The 21,879-nt window shown below is 34.1% G+C and overlaps 1 long non-coding RNA gene across 3 annotated transcripts in view; it reads right to left on the reverse strand.

The window, feature by feature from the left end:
* The window catches only part of LOC118518170 (uncharacterized), a 451,497-nt gene that overhangs the window by 91,726 nt on the left and 337,892 nt on the right, over nucleotides 1–21,879 (reverse strand). For 2 of the 3 annotated variants that reach the window (XR_004908492.2, XR_004908490.2), the window contains exon 5: nucleotides 4,029–4,473. The exons of the other annotated variant lie outside the window; for it this stretch is intronic. This is a non-coding gene — a long non-coding RNA (uncharacterized LOC118518170). Of the gene's footprint in view, nucleotides 1–4,028; nucleotides 4,474–21,879 lie in introns of those variants that run through there. 3 annotated transcript variants of the gene reach the window in all.

Below are 21,879 nucleotides of genomic sequence, written 5' to 3' on the forward strand. Positions count from 1 at the left end.
TGGTGTTAGCTCAGGTCATGATCTCAGTGTCTTGAGATTGAGCCCCTCATTGAGCCTCGCACTCAGTGGGGGTTTGCTTAAGATTCTCTTTTTCCCTCCCTTTCTCTCTGCCTCTCCTGCTCATGCTCTCTCTTTCTCTCAAATGAATAAATAAATCTTAAAAAAATAAAATATATTTTGTACTATATAACTATTGCTACTCTGGCTTCCTTTTGACATCAATTTGCATGATAAATGTTTCTCCATGCCCTTGCTTTCAATCTGCATGCATCTTTAGGCCTAAAATTAATCTTTTATAGGAAGCATATAGGTAGCTCTTGTTTTTTAATCCATTCCATCACCCTTTTTTTTTAATTGGAGTGGTTGGTCCATTTATATTCAAAGTAATATTGATAATTATATAGTTATTGCCATTTCGGTACTTTTTTGTAGTTCTCTGATCCTTTTTACTCTTGTTCTCTATTTGCTGGCTTTCTTTAGTGATATACTTGAATTCCTTTCTCTTTATTCTTTGCCTATCTGTTACCAGTTTTTGATTTGTGATTGCCATTCAGTTTGTATATAACATCATCTGCATACAACAGTCTATATTAAGTGATGGTTGCTTAAGTTGGAACCCATTCTTTACTCCTCTCCCCACCCGCCTGCCACATTTTAGGTATATGGTATCGTTCTGTACATCCTATTATTTTGTGAATCCCTTGACTATTTTAAAGATATATTTATTTTTACTGCTTTTGTGTTTACTACTTTTCATATTCTTATGGTCTTTTTTCCCACTGAGAGAGTCCCCTTTAACATTTCTTGTAGGATTGGTTTAGTGGTCATGAACTCCTTTAGCTTTTGTTTGTGTAGGAAACTCTTTATCTCTTTCTGTGTTTCTTTCTATTCTACTCTTCCTATCAGCCTTGCTGGATAGAATATTCTTGGCTGCAGATTTTTCCCTTTTAGCACTTTGATTATATCATGCCACTCTCTTCTGGCCTGCAAAGTCTCTGTTGAAATATCCACTAATAGCCTTATGGGGTTTCTTTTGTATGTAACTGTCTTTTGCTGCTTTATTATTATTTTTTATTTTATTTTTTTGGTGGGGGGGCAAGGGCAGTGGGAGAGAGAGAGATAATCTTAAGCAGGGTCCACATCCAGTGCAGAGCCCAACATGGGGCTTGATCTCACATCCCTGAGACCATGACTTGTGCTGAAATCAAGAGTCACATGCTTGACTGACCCACCCAGGCACCCCTTTCTTGCTGCTTTAAAATTTTTCCTTTATCACTACTTCTGTGGACGTCTTTGGGTTGATTTTGTTGAGAGATTTTTGTGCCTCCTGGATCTAGATATCTGTTTCCTTCCCCAGATTGGGAAACTTTTCAGCTGTTATTTCTTCAAATAAATTTTATGCCCCCTTTTCTCCTCTTCTTCTGGGATTCCTATAAAGTGAATGCTATGTTGGATGTAGTCACTGAGTTCCCTACGTCTACTCTCATTTTGGCATAATTTTTTTCTTGCTCAGCTTGATTAGTCTGTCTTCCAAGTTGCTATTTTTTTTCTTTGCCTCCTCTAGCATGTTATTTATTCCATCAAGTATATTTTTAATTTCGTTTATTGTGTTATTCATCCCTGATTGATTCTTTTTTTATTTCTTTGTTAAGGATCTCACTGATGCCCTCCATTCTTTTCTCAAGTCTGGTGAATATCTTTATGATCATTACTTTAAATTCTCTGTCAGGTATATTACTTAGGTCTGTTTTGCTTAGGTCTCCTGCTGTGATTTTGTCCTGTTCTTTCATTTGGAACATATTTCTCTGTCTCCTCATTTTATCTAACTCTCTGTGTCTGTTTCTGTGTGTTAGGAAAGTCAGCTATGTCTCCTGCTCTTAAAAGTAATGGCCTTATGAAGAAGAGGTCCTGTAGTGCCCTGCAGAGCAAAGTTCCCTGTTCTTCAGAACCTGGTGTTTCAGCAATGTTTCCTATGTGTGTTGCATACACCCTTGTGTTGTGTCCTGTCCACTTTTTGGCCCCAACCTGGGTGGGGCATGCAGTGTTAACAACGTCCATACCAGTCTGCTTATGGAATGAGACCTGGCATTCTTGGATCCACAAAGTGTGATTGGTCAGAGCACACAGTTTTAACAAGGTATACCTCAGGATTCCACAGGGCCTGCCACCACTTCCAGTACCAAGGTCCTGCAATGTGCAGAGGTGGGAAGATGCAGTGCTGGCAAGGTTTGCATTGGACTTCTGAGAGAGGGAACTCACAGCCATGGGACTGAGGCATATCTTACTAGGAAGGGCAGATCCACTGATGTGCAGGGGGTGGGGCTTTGTATAAGCAAGTTAGGTAGTGAATGCTGGTGCTGCATTGGTTTTAGTAGGTGCCTATGTGATTATGCTGGGGGTATGGATAGGCGAGGGAGATGGTGCCTACCAGCTCCTTTGTTCCTAAAGAGCTCTTGAGTGAATGCTGCCCTTCTGGGAGGAGCTCTGGGATGCATAAATAACTCTCCCTCCCATTTACCCCATATTTTTCAAACTGCAGCTTCTATGCTGTATCTCTGTGGGCTGTTTGTTGTGCTCTCTCTTTAAGGGTGGGGACTTAGCTTCCTATACCATCCAGACTCCCCAGGACAGAGCCCGCTGACTTTTATAATTCCAGGCTTTTAGTCCCTCTGGTCATAAGAACTCCCGAAATTCTGCTCTTCTTGTTTTCAAAGACAAATGTTATGAGGATTCATCTTCCCCGTGTGGACTTTAAGGTATGATAGTCTGTTTCTCTCCCTTCTCCTTGCCTATGGCTCCCTTCCCCACACCATCCCCACCCCCTGCAGAAGGCTATGGTCTATTCATCTGCCCGCCATGTTTCTGCCCCTCCTACCATCTTACATGTAGCTTATTTTCTACCTTTAGTTGTGGGTTTTTTTCTGCCAATCTTCCAGTTCTTTTCTGGGTTATTTATACTTACCGAGTTATATCCATGAGTGTTATCCAGTTGTGACTATTAACTTGTTGTGTCCATGGGATGAGGTGAGCTTAGGGTCCTTTTACTCTGCCGTCTTCTCAGGCTCTCTTTTGAATTTAGCCTTTTTTTAAAACTGCATTTTTTGTCCCAACAGAAGAAGCTAGACTTATTCATTAGTTTGATTGAAATATAATTCACATACCATACAGCTTACCCATTTAAATTATATTGTTTTCAGTATATTCAGAGAATTGTGCAACAATCACCACAGTCTAATTTGGAATATTTTTGTCTTCCTTAAAAAAATTTTATACCCATTAACAGATAATGCCCACCTCTTATTGTCCATGCCCTATTTCTAAGCAACCCTTAATCTATTTTTATATCTCTCTAGATTTGCCTATTCTGGGCATTTCTGTAAATGGAATTACATAATATGTGGCCTTTGGTGAGCATTTTCTTTCACTTAGTAAAATGGTTTCAGGGATCATCTATGTTGTAACATGTATCATTACTTCATTTCTTTTTGTTGCCAAATGATATTCCATTGCATAGATATGACACTTAATTTATTTTTTAATTAGTTGATGAGTATTTAGGTTGCTTCCACTTTTTGGCTCTTTTACGTAATGCTGCTATACATTCATGTACATGTTTTTGTATGGGCATAGGTTTTTATTTATCTTGGATATAGACCTAGGAGTGGAATAATGGACTGTATGGGAAACTCTATGTTAACCATTTTGAGGAACTGTGAAAATGTTTTTAATAGCAGCTGTACCCACCAGGAATGCATGAAGCTTTCAATTTCTCCAACACTTATTAATTTCTTTTGTTTTAATTATAGCCACCCTACTTGGGAGGCAGTAGTATCTCATTGTGGTTTGAATTTGCCGTGCCATAATGAACAATGATGTTAATCATCTTTTCATGTGTTTTTGTTGACCATGTGTATATATCTTCTTTGAAGAAATGTCCATCCATTCAAATCTTTTCCCCCTTTTAAAATGGGTTGTCTTTTTATTATTTATTTGTGAGAGTTTGTATATTCTATATATAAGTTCCTTATCAGATAAATGATTTGCAAATATTTCCATACATTGTATGTTGGCTTTTCACTTTCTTAATGGTATCATATGTACTACAAACATTTTTCATTTTCATTTAGTCCAATTAATTAGTTGGGGTTTTTTGTGGTTTCTTGGTTTTTAGTTTTTTTGCTGTGTATGCTTTGGGGTCATATCTAACAAACACACTCCTAGATCTTCTTGTAAAGCTTGTAAAGCTCTAGTTTTAGCTCTTAAGTTCTGATTTATGATCCATTTTGAGTTAATTTTCATGTATGTTGTGAGGTAGGGTTCCAACTTCATTCTTTTACATTCAACTATCCAGTTGTTCCAGCCATTTTGAAATCGGGAAATGTGAGTCCTCCAATGTTGTTCTTTTTCAAGATTGTTTGACCATTTGGGGTCCCTTCAATATCCATGTGAATCTTAGTGTCAGCTTGTCAATATCTGCCAAAAAAAAAAAAAGCCAACTATAATATTGATAAAGATTGCATTGAATCTTTTGATCAATTTGGGGAATATTGCTATCTTAACAATATTGTTTTCCAATCTATGACCATGGGATGTCTTTCTATTTATATGCTCTTCTTTAATTTGCTTAACTATGTTTTGTTTAGATATACAAATTCTACACTCTTTTTATTAACTTATATTTACTTATGTGTTTGATTCCTTTTGGTGCTATTTTAAATGGAATTGTTTTCCTAATTTCATTCATGTTCATTGTAAGTTCATAGAAATACTACTGTTTTGCTTTGTTTTGTTTTTATCTGTCTTGTATCCTGTCACATTGCTTAATTGTTTATTACTTTTAGTAGTTTTCTAATAGGTTCCTTAGGATTTCCTATATATGACTTTATGGGTATGCAAATACAGATACTTTTACTTCTTCCTTTCAATCAGATGTCTATTATTTCATTTTCTTGCCTATATGCCCTAGCCAGAACCACGAAAACACTATTAAATAGATGTTGAGAAAGTAGATAAACATCTGGGGGGAGGGAGGATTCAACTTGTATTCTTCATTAAACGTTGGGAAGAATTTAGAAGTCAGCCTGTTATTTTCTTTGTGTGAAGTTTTAATGTACTAATTCGCCCTTTTATATAGTCAGAGTTTCCATTTCTTCTTAAGTCAGTTTTAGTAGTTTGTGTCTTTCTAGGAAGTCTACATTTCATTTAATATTTTGGTGTAAAATTGTTTATAATATTCCCTTATAATGTTATTTAAGTAAGATCAGTAGTGATAACCCCTCTTAAAATCCTGGTTTAGTAATTTCAGTCCTTTCTCTGTTTTTTTCTTGGTTTTGCTAAGTTTGTCAAGAATGGTTTATCTTTTCAAAGAAGTTCCCACTGGTTTTGTTTATTTTCTCTATTGTTTTTCTATTTTCAATTTCATTAATTTCTACTCTAGTATTTCTTTTTTTATTTCAGTTTTTTTCTCTTTTCTTAAAGCTAATGCTAAATATTTGAATTATTGATTTAAAATATTCCTTCTTTATAAATAAATGTTTATAGCTAAAAAAATTTCTCTGAGTACTGCTTTAGCTGTGTCCTATTAATTTGTGAATATTGGGTTTTATTTTTCATTAATGTCAAAACATTTTCTAATTTAGTTTTTCCTTGTTTAATTGATTATTTAGGGATGTGTTCTTTAGTTTGCACATATTCACATATATGCCAAATTTCTTCTGTTACTGATTTCTAATTTAATTCCATCCTGGTTGGAAAACATACTTTCAATCATTTGAAAGTATGATTACAATCATTTTAAAATTATAAAGGCTTGTTTTATGCTATAAGATATGGTCTGTCATGGAGAATGTCCCACATTTATATGTATTCTTCTCTTTTTGGGATGACACGTTATATAGATGTATTTTAGGTCTAGTCAGTTTATAATGTTATTCAAGTTTTATATTTCCTTTTTATCTTCTGCCTTGCAGTAATACATATTCATTATTTAAAGTAAGATATTGAAGTCCCAACTATTGTGTTTGGTTCACTATATCTTCTTCAATTATGTCAGTTTTTATGTATTGGAGGCTTTGATACTATGCACATATTTGTTTATAATTGTTAGATCTGCCTGGTAGATTGACCCTCTTATCATTAAAAATATCTCTGTTTTTTTGTCTTAAAATCTGTTTTATCTGCTGTTAGTGTAGTCACTCCAACTTAGTTTTGATTGCTGTTTAAAAAATACATTTTTCCATCCTTTACTTTCAATCCATTTATATATTTGACTCTGAAATATGTCTCCTAAAGACAGTATATGATAAGATAGTGTTGTTGTTATTGTTGTTGTTTTGAAATACAATATGAAGATCTGTGCATTTTGATTGGATTTTTAATCTACTTACATTTAATATGACTTAATATTTTTGCACTTATATCACCGTCTTTTTTTTATATGCTTCATGCTTTTTTATTCTTCTGTTTCTCTTTGCCTTCCTTTGTATTAAGTGGATAGTTTCTAGCATAACATTTTAATTCTTCCAAAAAATTCTAATTCTAATTTGAGTTTTAATAATCTATATCAGTGGTTTTAGGAAGGTGGAAGAGAAAAATGAATGCATCCCTCAATGAAAACAAATCACAATTCCTAGGATTTCTGGTACTCCATTTTGGAAAATAGTCATTTTTTAACTGCTAAATGAATCACTGTCATTATCAAGAAGTGTTACTAATGGAAGTGTATGTATCCTGTAATAAAATAGGGGGTGAAAGCAATTGAGAACAATTGTTCTATATTAAGCAAGAGAGCATTATACTTTAGGAGTCATTAGGAAATATGAACAACCACAAAGTAATTCAGGGCTTTATCTGGATGAAAACTGAGAATTGTATCAACAACAGTTCAGCATAATGTTTAAGGAGTATATGCATATGTATGTATATATACATATTTTATGTTGATACATATGTGTATGTATATACATGTGTATACATATAAACATATATGACTATATTTTTAAAATATTTCTTACATAATAAGTAATGCTGAGGTGCCTAATCCAGTTAATTGGAAAAAAATTTTATGGTTTTTTATTTGTCAGTATATAGGGCATTTTAGGTAAATCTTGAACACAGGATGATAAATCAGTTTCTCAAAAGAAGCTTTACCTTCAGTTTATCTCTTTAAGTACTAGCTGTTGAAGATTGTAGAAAAATGAAGAGGCTCTGATTAGGAATTAACCTGTCAAAGCAAACTTCTAGAACACCTGGATTCGGGGCATTTCTCTAAAAAATTATCCATGTGTTTTTTTTTAGAAGCCTAACAAAACTTATGAAGCCTGAGAAATCATGGCAAAGGTATCTCTCCTTTTTGTGTGTGTAAGTTCCCTATTACCTTGATCATCTCAGACCACAGGTGGGAGTGGATGGTTTTATTAATTCCAGGAAAAACCTTCAACCTGATTCCTTTTCCTATAGCACAAATTCCTCCTGCCCTCGAGTTTAGAATTTTCAGAAATTGCATTTGATAAGATTCTTTTCCAAAGTTATCTTGAATTTTGTTCTTTAATTTTGGAGAAGTTATAAGTCAAGTTGTTGACCATGCATAAGCAGTAAAGTCTTCTAGGTTCCTTGAATTCCTGGTTCTCATACATCCATAAATCTTTTTGAAAGCAAAACATTTTTGTCCATTACCAACACTGGAATATTCCCTTAGTCTTAGCACTGTGCCTTTCTGAAGAGCAGACAGCAGATTCCCCATTAAATTTTAAGCTTTGAATTCAGTGAGCATACAATGCAAGTGTCCATTTGCACCCAAAGAAACATCCAAAACACTGTAAAAATACATATTAGACATTTATTTGTAGAATAAGCATGTATTTCTAAAAGAATAAACATTTGCTATAATCTTAAAATATTGATTTATAATGTTTAAATGGAGGAAACACTAAATATTGGAAGGCAATATTTATACATTATGCATATAATACCATTCACTAAAAATAAAGATATGTATTAATCATAAAAATAAACTTCGAATTCAGTTTTCAAATAAATATAATCCTCAGTTTCCAGACGATGTTTTGATAAAACAGTAGGCTTTTCCATTGTACAAAGAATAAGCTTTTATTTTAAAACTCAAAAATTGTCAAGTAGTAACTTGAAAATGCCTAAAAGATTTTTAAAAACACCATCGCTGAAAAAACTTCTAGTCTTCTAACCTTGTAACTGGCTCTAGCCAATATGCCTCAAGATATTATTGTAACAGATTAAGAGTTTCAGTATCTTGAGTTTATCAGGTATGTGTAGTTCAAATGCTGACTAGACAATTTTTAAAAAGCTCTAGTGAAAAAGAAAAGTAGTTTTAATATTTTTTTAAAAGACAACAGTTGGGGTGCCTGGCAGGCTCGGTTGGTAGAGCATGTAACTCTTGATCTTGGGATCTGAGTTCGAGCTGCAGGTTAGGCAGAGATTACTTAAAAAAACAAAACAAAACATTTAAAGCTCTTTTGCTTCTAAATATATTTTGCTTGGAATGACGTATGATATGAAGTAGTAGTAAGTGATGAAGAAACAGAAAATACAGCCATCCACTATAAAAATGCTTATCATCTGAAGATAAAAACCTATTAATTCTGTTCTGTCTTTAAAAAAAAAAATCACTTAATTCTTACAGCACGGATGCAGGAAGAGCTAATTAGGGCAAAATATGCATTGTAAAGGAATCAAGACATTTGTATAGGAACTAAAATAACACAATCCACGAACAATGAATCATGGAACACTACATCAAAAACTAATGATGTAATATATGGTGATTAACATAACATAATAAAAAATTAATAAATAAAAATAAATAACACAATCCAAATGTATAATTCTAGTGACTTTCCCATATATATTATATAATAAATATTTAAATAATATATAATTATGTGTATATATATTTTTTCAAAGAATCTAGAGAATCAATAGTTGGAATTGTGTATTCCTTACCTGCTTTGTTCAAATACCAGAGCATCTCAACTGTATATTTTGATAAGTGTTAAAATCCATTTATCATTTATTTTCTAACAAGCTCTATTAGGGCTAATGCACTTTTCTGTTTATTAAATGAAAACCTAGATCCTTTCAGCCTTTCTCACCTAGGGTCACAAAAGAGAATTGAGCCCTAATGCCTTAAAGCATCTGTTTGGTGTCATGAATTAACTTTTCCCTTATGCATCTAGAATGGCACTAGCTAAGTACTATGCTTGGGAAACATGAGAACAAAATGTAATAAATAAATACACTTAAATAAAATTATATGCCTCACATTTTTTGTAAAATTAATTCAGTTTTACCTAACAAATTTTAAGAATTAAAACTACTTAGAGTTTTAGCTTTCATTGAACATCCAGTGATCAACATAAAGAATCAGTATCGTGGTCTGTTCATGTTACAAATGGACCTATAATATAGATTGTTTAGCCAAATATTCCCTAGGTATCATATGCAAATGTTAATACTGCACGAAATGGTAAGTACCTCTAGAACCATAAATACAAACATCAAAACAGAAAGGTAGATGCTTGGCACTACTGTGTTGGCATTATTTGCATAGAAATCTGTTGCATTTTTGCTATGTGAAAAGAATTTTTTATGTTAGAAATAGAAACAAAAATGTATTTGTCTTTGTTTAAAAGCAGATTTTTAAAAATATTTATTTATTTTTTAAAGAGAGAAAGAGAATGAGCGGGAGGGGCAGAGGGAGAGGAAGAAAGAATCCCAAGCCGACTCTGTGCTGAGCATGGAGCCTGACACATGGCTCAGTCTCATGACCCTGAGATAATGACCTGAGCCAAAACCAAGAGTTGGCTGCTTAACCGATTGCACCACCAAGGCACCCCAAAAAGCAAAGATATTTTTAACAGAAGCCTCTAGAAGCATTCTTTGACTTTATTGGCCCAGAACCTGGTTGCATTCCTGCCCAAACTAGGCATTGATTGACAAGAGAAATCTGAACATCATTCTTAGTGTAGAACAGTTATGATCCACGCTCTACAGGAAGGAGTGAACAGGTTAAAAACTGGACATACAGTTTGCTACACAATCCTATTATGTACCCCTTGTAAGCCAACTTTTCTACCTTCCAAGATAACAATTTTCTCTCTTTTCCTCCATTCATTCCTTCATTCCTTCAGCACATAGTTAGGAGTATTTTCCATGTGTGAGGCATTATTCTTGGTGCTTTAGATATTTCAGCAGATACACTCTCTACAAACTTTTCATAGCCCTCTCCTCCCTTTCTGAATCAGCTGATGATTCCACTTGATAACTAAATAAGAAAATAAAAGTAATCAAATAAGAAGGATTCACCTTCCCATCACAGAATGTACCCACGTTCATTTAGATTCTGCTGCCTCTCTTCTGTGATAGTAGAGGAAATACGTTTTTTTGTTTGTTTTTAATTTGATATCACTACTGCCTTCTCAGTGGCTTATTATTCTGATTATATGTTCTTTTTCCCACATCATCAGTTTTTCCCTCTCTACTAATTTGTTCATATATTAGTACATATAAGCATGTTATAGTACCTCTTATCTTGAAAACACATTCTCCCTTAATAGATGCATGTTTTTCCAGTAGCCACTGCATTTCTTTACTCCCCTTCTAAGTAAAACTCCTCAACAATATCATACATATATTTTCCAGTACTTCACATTCACTGCCCTTATGATTTGTGAAGTCCATATTTCACTGATACTTCATTTGTCAACATGATTAAGAACCTTCCTTTGGAGTGTTTCAGTGGACATTCTTCTGTCCTCACTCTAGGCAACTTTACATCATGTTCTACACTTGACCAATAAATACTTCCTAAAATACCTCCTCTCTCAGTTTCCATGATGTCTCACTCTTCTTTTTTTTTTTTTTCCTATTTTATTTTTCTTTCTTTCTCAGTTTGTATGTGCTATCCTCTTCTCAGATGTGTTCTTTAGGATTTGTTGCTGGCCTCTGTTTTGCTCCCTGCTATATCTTCTCCTTTGGTAACCTTATAAATTCACATGTCTTGAAATAGCGCATATGGGATTATAATACCCAAATACATATCTTACTGAACTATAGCATTACACATATCATAAATTACTTAGTATTTCCACTAAAATGTCTCATAAGTTTGACAAACTAAAAAAAATAGGCCCTTGATTCTCCTTCCTATTTTCCCACCAAAAATCAATCAGTTAACAATCCTGTTTCTCTACTAATCTTTCTCATCTCAGTGAATTCCTAGACATGTCACCCAGTTATTTTAATTTGAATTCCTTCCACTCATCAGCAACCATATTCATACAAATACATATACGTTACTTGTCAGTGGCAAATTCTTGTGCCTCAATTTAAAAAACATGTCATAATTTTTTTTCTCCTTAACTCCACTCCCACCACCTTAGTCATCATTTTCCATTTAGAATATGGCAGTGGCATGCTCAGAAGTTCGTCTTTTCCTCTTGCTCCTCTGATTCATTTTCCCTAGGACCATCAAACTGACCTTTAAGATTTAAGAATGTGGTCATGTGATGTACCTCTGCTACCTGAAATTCTCCAGTGACTCCCATTTGTACTTATAATAATGTCCAGGCTCTTTCCCATGGCCTACAGAGCCCTCAATGATTTGACCCTTATCTATCTCTTCAGCCTTACCTCATGTCATTTCCCTCTGTCCAGTGCATTCCTACACACAGGCTTTCTGACAGTTGATAAAATACGTCAAGAGAAGTATGAAAACCTGGAGTTTTAAGTTTGACATATAAAACTACACTATCCAAGTAGGCAATGCATTTTTAATTCCTGCTTTGCAATGAAACAGCAAAGCACTTTGGAACCAGCCAAGTTCTTAACCTTTGGAAATACAACTTGCTTTTCACAATAGAATAGGGCTTTTGAGTACCATGTGAGGCTCACTGTAATCTCAATTTCTGGGACCAAACTTGACCTGAAACAAGGAATTTAACCACCTCACATTCTTTTCTCAACCTTAATCATTGCTGGCTTCAAAAATGATGCTGTTTGATTTCTAAATATTCAGCTTAAATTTTTACTTTGATAAGTTTTTGGCACATTGCCACCACTGGAACATCTTTTTTTTAAATGATAAGATACAGTCTTTGCCCTTAATGAGCTCCTGGTTTCAAATTCCCCATCTCTGTCACTCATTTCTCTGACTTTGATTCCAAGCTCCCATCCCTTTTTGTTCACCCCACCAAGATACACAGACTTATCACAGTTCTTCAGCTTTGAATCCCGTTTCACTCATTCTATTCTGGAATCTAACCAATGAGTAGATCTTTTTCTCCATGTGAGGTTCTGTGTTGTTTTGTCACCCCCTTTCCCAGAAACCAAAATAAATCTTCTAATTCTTTGACTCAGATCCAAAACAGCACTCAGTAACTTGATAAATTGCCTAATTCAATTCAAGTGATGTGATCTGTATTCTTTCAGCTTTTCTTTTGAATGTTCCTATCTTTCTAGTATTTTCCAGATTAGTAAACAGAAGATGCCATTCTTCACAACTTTTCATCTAATCCAAAAATACAACAGAGCAGTGATTATTGGTTGGTCGTATTGGAATACCCAAAGATTACTCAACCCAAACACTAATTGAGACACATCAGCCTAATCTTATCAGAGACCTAGACCAAATTATGTCACTAACCTTCTCATTTTATACACAAAATGCTAGACCGTAGTTTAATCAAGAGAAATTGAATAGGTTGCAAATTATGCCTATCTAACAAAGGGTCTATATTCTTGTAAGTTTTTTGTAAGGGAAATCTGAGGAGATAACTAGTGTCAATAATTTTTCAAGGCTTGAGTTTCATCTTTCAAAACACTATAAATAATCCAATTTTAAGGAAAGAATCCAATTTCCTAAGATTTATTTATTTATTTGAGAAAAAGAGAAAAACTCAAGCAGACTCCCTGCTAGGGGAAGAGCCTGCTGCAGGGCTGGATCTCAGGACCCTGAGATCATGACTTGAGCCAAAATCAAGAGTGGAATGCTCAACCAACTGAACCTTCCAGGTGGCCCCAAAGAAGTCAATATTTTAAAGTGTGTTTGCTTACCAGATCTACAAATTAAGGCATTCTCATGCAATTGTAAATTCACATGAAGAATTTATTCAGTCATTTGCAATGAGTTTGCCACTATAAAGGTTCCTATAGAAAGCAACATAACAAGGTGATATATTAGAAAGAAAATGGGAACAGATTGGTTCTTATCTAGGATTCAACAGTTTAACTTTATGATTGTATTAGTTTTCTATGGCTGCTCTAACAAATTACCACAAACTTGGTGGCTTAGAGCAATGCACAGTTCTTACAGATCTGAAGTCTGAAATCAGTTTCAATGGCCAAAATGAAGGTGTCAGCATGTCTACACTCCTCTGGAAGTTCCAAGGGATATTCTGTTTTCTTGTTTAATACACCTACTAACAGAGATTAGGACCTAGATATCTTTGGTCTACCCAAAGATTATTCAGCCTACTCTGATGACCTTGTATATAACCTCTGAATCTGTTTCTTCTATAAAATGGACTAATCAGGTATTTGAGAACTGAATGAAATGAAAAGAATTAAAGTTGTCATTTCAGAGGCAATTACATCATCTCCTAATTTACATTTATCATTAGCTTTATGGTTTAATATAAAAACTTTTTTTCATTCTAAATGACCACAGTTTTTCAAGAGAAAGTGTTGTTTAAAAAATTGTCCATGTTTTTATGTGACTGCATCTAATCATTGTTTGAAATACAGTACTTCTCTGACTTTGTCCAGTTTGCTCTTTTAGGTTATTAGAAGATTTAGCACATTAAGAAAATGTAATCAAATCACTGATTGCCCAGACAAAATATCACAAAGGCAAATGCTGAAATATCTCTTAATGTTTCAAAAATTCATTTTGAGTAGATTGATGAAAATGATCTGGACTTTGCCATTGGAAATGCAGACATCCTTGTTCTAGCTTAAACTTCTCAGCCAAGTCACCTCTTCCATTTTGTAGAGTCAGACTAAGCGAAAATAATACTGGCAGGCAGAGTAAGTTAAAGGGGAAATGAATGTATCACTTTTAAACCACTCTCAATTATATATCTCAAGGTTTCTGAAACTTAGGAAGACAGCTAAAACTTTTTTGGCATATTTGAGGTAGAGAAAGCTGTCAAATTGGTACAGACATTTGAGAGAGAAGTTGCTTTTTACTAAGGAGGAGACACTGACTGACACATATTAGCCTAATCCTATCAGAGACCTAGACCAGAGTTTGGATAAATAAATTTTATATTGCAATAATAAACAAAAAGCATTAAATTTATATTGTAAATATAGCTAAGGTCCTAGTCCTCTACTTTGTAACAGCATCAGCTATGCCACGCTGATGTTTATTTAAATCATTATAATGCCACATTTAAAAATTTTTTTTCTAAAGCAAGTTTTCATATAAACAGTGTTGATACCTGAGTAACAGTTTAGACTATCTTGCCTAATCTCTGGACATGATATTTATTTATTGTGAAATGTGTCCTGAGATATTTAATTCTCATTGCATATGGTTGGCTACTTTTCATTATTCAAGTCCTGACTTAGGTGTCACCTGCTAGGAGAAGCATTTCATTAACACCTATTCTAAATTAGTGTTTCCTACCCAGCTACTCTCTCTAACCTCACTCTGTTTTACTTTTTGTATATTTGTCTCTTTCTGGCATTACCTTCTTTTATTACGTCTTTCGATAGCATGTGAGCTCCATAAAAATAGAGACCTTTGCACCTCAAGTGCCTCGTAGAGAACCAGTTCTTCTATGCACTTAATAAATACTTATGTAAATGAAAGACCCAGAACAATCTGATGAAGGCAAAAATACTTTTTGAATCTTGGAATTCTATGATTACATACTGTTTGACATAGTTATGTCCCTAAGATTGACAAACTCTAATGACTTTCAGTATTCAAGAGATTCCCCGGAGCTTGGCAAATTCAGAGAGTATTAAAGATCCTTGTTCTCAAAGGACCCTGGAATGCAGTTCCAGTACTAATCACAAAAGAGAGCCATAGGGCCTATTTTTTCCAGAAACATGACCTACCTAACAAGAATCATACCCTAGACAAATACTCTTTAACTTTGGTATTAAGACAGGAGGAAAAGACTATTTTTTTTTTCCTTTGGAATCTTCTCTGATAGAAAGGGCATCATTTGACTCAGACATATGCTGGAGGATATATGCCCTGCAAGAGATTTTCATACATTAGCTGAGATGCTCTGTTGCACCTTCCTCTAAAGAATATTATAAAAAGTTCCAAATGGTTTATTTTTAGTATCTAAACCAGTGGAAATAGTACATTAAGTGTTCTGTCCTAAATAAATATTTTTACTCCCTTCAGTGCCATTCCATCATGTGAAGTGATCCAGAGGCTTGAGCAGTGTAAAAGAGAATGCATGTTAGAAATTATGGTTTCCATTCATGAGTTCACATATAAATGGATTGCATCATTCTAGAAACAAAGAAACAAAAACACAACCATTTCAGTAGTTGTACTCACCCATATTTAGGGTTGAATTTATTGTTCTTTTAATTTGGCCTGTTATTCCAGTAACTTCCTAGAAAAGAACAAGTAGGCAATACTGCCAAATTGATGCACAATTATGAGATGGCACTTTTGCCTGCCAGTATCTAACGATCACACTTTTCCTGATAAAAGAGAACCACCTGTCTCCTGCTCTCAATCCTTATAGTTTGGTCTAGGATAAGTCTACTCAGTAGTCCAGAAGTAGGCCTTGATTAATATAAAAGAATCACCAAATTCCACTCTCCACCTCCACATTAATACACAGAAGAGAAGAGAACACCATTAAACCATGAATCAAGCTTCATTTGAAAACAGTCCCATCCCTGGATTTTCAATTCTGTCAGTAAATACCCTTTTAACTTAAGCTGTTATAGGTGGGTTCATTTTCACATGCAAGCTATAACATTACCAATTAATAGTCCACACATTTTACATGTAATACTATAACTTTCCGAAAAGATTATGTTTAGAATCAAAGGCTATATATAAGAATAAAATAAATAGATCTCCCGATTTTAGAAGATTCCCTGTGAAGTGAATGCTAAGTGCAAATTTCCTTGTTTCAGGCTATGATTACACATAGGATCCCCCACTTCCACAAAAAGTTACATGCACCTAAAATATTTAAATATGAAAAAACAAATGTATATGTGCACTTTATAGATAAATAGGGTAAGAGCTATAATAGCAGTAATGGAAAAATAGTAGAAGATGCTAGTTTAAAAAAAAATCTAAGAATAAGGCAAAGCTGTTACACAAACATGCATAGCTAATAACAGATCAGATACCTTATACACCTAAAGCCACAGAATTGTGTTTTGTTAAAGTTTCAAAAGTCGTATGATCATTTAAAGGGGTATTTAGAAAATATGAGATAAGAACACTTTAGCAGTGACTCTTTAGGCTGGGACCAATATATTTTAGGGAGAGGAAAGCCAGTTACTTAATAAAGAAAAGGCCTGCTGACCTTGATGCCAGCCAGACTAGGAAAACATATGGCTAACACCTCCTAGTATCATCACAACTGTCTTTCCCTCAATATTGCAAGATCTTTGAGACAGCGTGTAATCACGGCCATCTTATAGGCTAAGCACTTCACTTAGTGACTGGGACAGAAAAACAAAGAGTAAAATACAGTATGCCTGCATTAGTGAGCCTATAAAAGAATAAATAAACAAGCGAATGGATTGTTTAGCTCCTACCAACTTTAAAAGGTTGTCAATTTGAGCCAACTTTTATCTTGAGAATTTCAGGTCACCAAAATAATTAAATGTCCTTCAGATACCCATTTGAAAAATTCAGAGTGAACTGCAGAGTCACATATTCTATCTCTTTGTACATATTCATTGTCATTTGGAGCATGTCCATCTCTGATAATTCTGCTGCTTTAACATCATCCCAGAAAAAGAGTGGAACTGCCTATTAAAATAGCCATATGTTTTGCATCTGACATTTTAGAAATATGCTCAATAAGTAAATAAGTCTGTAATAAAAAAAAATCTAGTTTTCCAGTGGGAGGAAAAATCACTTAACTAGGGTAGCAATCAAGTATCTTCAGCAATATTAAAATATTTACAATATTTATTATCTCCTTACGCAACTTAATGCTGTTTTTCTTTCCATGTGGAAAATCTATGAACTATGTATATTTTCTAAAAAAATAAGACATATTTTTAGAAGCATGGTTTTTACTAACAAGTTAGCTCTTTTACGACTTTGTTTTGGGAAATGAAGTAACTGTAAGGGTATTAAAAATATATATATAAATGTTAACCCGTGATCATGAATGTTTTTAAGACACAAAAAGAAAGTTGCTTAGAATTCTGAAGGCGGGATTAAATTGATCACTAGAGAATTGAGAGTGCCCTGAACTCCCAAGCTTTTTATTCTCAAGATATAGCCAAGGTAGCATATAAAGGTTTCAAAAAGTAATTTCCCTTAAAATGAAAAAGCAAAATCTTTTGCACCTGCCTGTAAACAACTCAACACACTGCTCTGTTCTACACATCATCAATTTAGAATCTTTAAACCAGTTCTTTAAGCCCGGACTTTTCAAAAGACAGAATAAAAACTAAGATTAATAGAGCAACATTTCAATAATCTTGATTTTAATAGAAAATGTTATTTGTATAGCTCCTTAGAGTTTAGGAAGAGCTTTGTTACACTTCATGTGATTTAAACTTCTAAATAGCCTCTTTGAGAGTTGCAAAAATGGCTCCCTTTAACCACTTATGGGCAAATGACTTATCTGATGTTTCATAGTTTGTAAGTACAACATTTCTGAACCTTTCCTAGAAGGTTCTTTACAACACAAATTACCCTACATATGTGAATGTGGGTATCATGAGTTTTAGATACTGCCAACGCACAGAACCTGCCAGAAAAGAAAATGACATTATTCATGGCATTCCATAACAAGATATATATCTACAGGAACAGTGCTATTTATGAAGGTACTTTTTGTTCTAATTAATATTTGATTAAATTCTTTGTTGACAGTCAGGTCAGTTATTTGCCATGTAACAAACTACCTTAAAACTTAGAAGCTTAAAACAACAGTCACTAATTTTGCTCACAAATCTGCAATTGGGTCAGGTCATGGTGTAATAGATTATCTCTGTTTCAGTGGGATCAGGTGAGGAGACTCTACTGGGGACACAAAAAGAGGTCACATAGCATTGAGTCTGCAGTAGCCACAAGCTTGCTCAGATTCGAAGGAGGGAACATAGACCCCACTCTCTGATGGTAGGAATGGAGGATGGGAGAGATTGTTGTGACCATTTAGAAATATGGAGACAATATCATTAAAACGGTTTTATTTTCAAACCCTTAACTTTCGAAGAGTTGTTGGAAACAACCAAGCAGTTATGTTACAGGGTAATGTTTTTTAGAGATTTTTGAGTTAGTGTTTGTCAGCATTGTTTTTGGTTTTCCCTTTTTTTAAAAGACAGTGATTTGGAAATAAAATTCTCAAAATATCTTCTGATAGATGTATAGGCATTTAAGGCTTATAAGCCTGTATAGTTGAGTAAAAATGTGAAAAATGTAATATAATTTTTCTTGTTTCTGCTATTAGTTTTTAAAACTTTGAAATTTTATCCACATAAAAATATCCTGGTTCATGGTGCTTAGTAGCCAAATTATACTGTATTCATGGCGAACCATAGCATTTTAACAGTTTTTTTTTTTTTCATGTTTCACTAATAGCTGACTCCAACTCCTTAAAAAGTCGTGATTGGTTCTAGAAAAATTAACTTCTCTAATCAGTGCAAGTCAGTCTGAATTGAGAGTCCATTTTTGAATTCTTGGGAGTCTATCTCTTTAGTTAATGATCTTTTATTATTCTACACAGTGAAAAGAAAATTTGTTTCTTCCAGTGTTTTATTATGAAAATGTTCAAATATATAGAAATTGAAAAAGCAGGAAAAACTGAATGCCATTCATGAAATGTAATTATAATCAAAATGTTTCAATATTTATCTCCTTCTCTTTTCTGAATTATTTGAAAACAAGTTATAACATCATGATATCTACCCACAGTACTTGAGCTCACAGTTCTTAAAAGTAAGGGCTTTTCCCCCTTCCATAACTACATTATAATTATCAGCCTTAAGAAAATTAACTAAAACACTGGGCGCCTGGGTGGCTCAGTTGGTTGAGTGACTGCCTTCGGCTCAGGTCATGATCCTGGAGTCCCTGGATCGAGTCCCGCATCGGGCTCCCTGCTCGGCAGGGAGCCTGCTTCTCCCTCTGACCCTCCCCCCTCTCGTGTGCTCTCTCTCTCTCATTCTCTCTGTCTCAAATAAATAAATAAATAAAATCTTTAAAAAAAAAAAAAAAAAGAAAATTAACTAAAACACTATGTTCAAAGATTCCCCCATATGTTCCAGTAAACCATTTGTATCTGGTTGTTAGGTATCTTTAGTCTTTTCTTAAACAAAGGACAGCACCCCTCCTCCACTTATTTTTCCATGGCATCAACATTTTTTCATAAAAACAAGATTTGTGATTTGTCACAGAAATTTTTTAAACAGCAGAAATTACAGCTTTAAACAGAACATGTATACCTTATCAGGTCTTCTTCCTAACAGTATCGAAACATTTTAATACTGCAAGTGATTTAAAAGCAGTTTTCTTTCTGGTGTCCCTGTACACACACACGTGCGTGCGCACGCACACACACACACACACACATGCACACACTAAGCACTCATTTCATGTGAATGGTTAAAAAAACAAAGTATAGTGCTTACTCATTCACTTATCTACTCAACAACGAGTGTGTTAACACCTAACTTGTGCTAAGTGTAAGAAAAAATATCATTAGGGTTTTATATTAATTCACATTTAGTAAAGCATAACAAAATATTGCTTAGACCAAAACGAAATGCATTTTTAAATTAAGTTAATTATATTTACTTTTGTTTTTTAAATCAAAGTACAATAAAAATTTGTCTTAAGTGTACAAATTATTGTGTTTGGACAAATAAATATGTGGAAACAAAGCCACAGTCAATATACAGAATACTTCCATCATGCTCAAAAATTTTGCATCATCATTCAGCAGTCTCTCCCTCCCTCTGCTCCCAGATCCAGACAACCACTGGTCTGCTTTCTGTCACTATAGATTAGTTTGCATTTTCTAGAAATTCATTTAAATGGAATCCTACAATAAGAATATTTTATATTTGACTTTCTTAAAATTAATGATTTTGAGATTTATATATGGTAGTACATGTATCAGTAGTTAGTTACTTTTTAATAGCTCAGCAGTAATTTAATGAATCTTATAAATTATATATATATATATATATATATATATATATATATATATATATGTTATTTACCTGTTGTTGGGAATTTAAGTTATTTCCCACTTGGAACTACTCTGAATAAAGCTGCTATAAACATTCACAAACAAATATTTTTGTGTATGTATATTTTTATTTCTCCTAGGTAAATATCTTGGAGTAGAAAGCTTGGAGGATATGGTTGGTGTATGTTTAACTTTATAGGAAGCTACGAAAACTGTCAGTTTGTAGTAAATGTTAAAATCAATTCTGTAAGTCCTCTAACTTTCCTCTTCTTGATAATTGTTTTTTACAGTTTTCCCAAAAATATCAGAAATGGCTTATTGATATCTTTCTCAGAAAGCATGCTGGGATCTTTTTTGTTATTCTATTGAATCTATACATCACTTTGGTGAGAATTGGTAGCTTGAAGTAGTAAGTCTTCCAATCCATGAACATGATATTTCCAACATTTATCTAGGTTTCTTTAATTTTTCTCAGAAATTATAACTAGATTTATTTCAAAGGTGTTGCATTTTTTATTAAATTAATTCCTAAATCTTTTGTTTCATGCTACTGTAAAAGAAATTGCTATGTTATACACTTGTTATATGTTGTTGAATTCAATTTGCTAATATTTTTGTTTAGTATTTGAGGGGTCTGTGTTCATAAGCAAACAATCATTTTACTTTTTTGTAATACCTTTGTCAGACTTAGTATCAAGGTAATGCTGACTTCATTTTTTTTAATTTAATTTTACTTTATTATGTTATGTTAGTCACCATACAGTACATCATTAGTTTTTGTTGTAGTGTTCCATGATTCATTGTTTTCGTATAACACCCAGTGTTCCATGCAATATGTGCCCTCCTTAATACCCATCACCGGGCTAACCCATCCCCCCCACCCACCTCCCCTCTAAAACCCTCAGATTGTTTCTCAGAGTCCATAGTCTCTCATGGTTCGTCTCCCCCTCTGATTTCCCCCCTTTCATTTTTCTCTTCCTTCCCCTAATGTCCTCCATGCTATTCCTTATGTTCCACAAATAAGTGAAACCATATGATAATTGACTTTCTCTGCTTGACTTATTTCACTTAGCATAATCTCCTCCAATCCCATCCATGTTGATGTAAAAGTTGGGTATTCATCCTTTCTGATGGCTGAGTAATATTCCATTGTATATATGGACCACATCTTCTTTATCCATGTGTCTGTTGAAGGGCATCTCAGCTCTTTCCACAGTTTGGCGATTGCGGACATTGCTACTATGAACATTGGGGTGCATATGGCCCTTCTTTTCACTACATCTGTGTCTTTGGGGTAAATACCCAGTAGTGCAATTGCTGGGTCATAGGGTAGCTCTAGCTTTAATTTTTTGAGGCACCTCCACACTGTTTTCCAAAGTGGCTGTACCAACTTGCATTCTCACCAACAGTGTAAAAGGGTTCCCCTTTCTCCACAACCTCTCCAACATTTGCTGTTTCTTGCCTTGTCACTTTTTGCCAT

Source organism: Halichoerus grypus, chromosome 12 (assembly GCF_964656455.1).
Source record: "Halichoerus grypus chromosome 12, mHalGry1.hap1.1, whole genome shotgun sequence".
Classification (NCBI taxonomy): Eukaryota; Metazoa; Chordata; class Mammalia; order Carnivora; family Phocidae; genus Halichoerus; species Halichoerus grypus.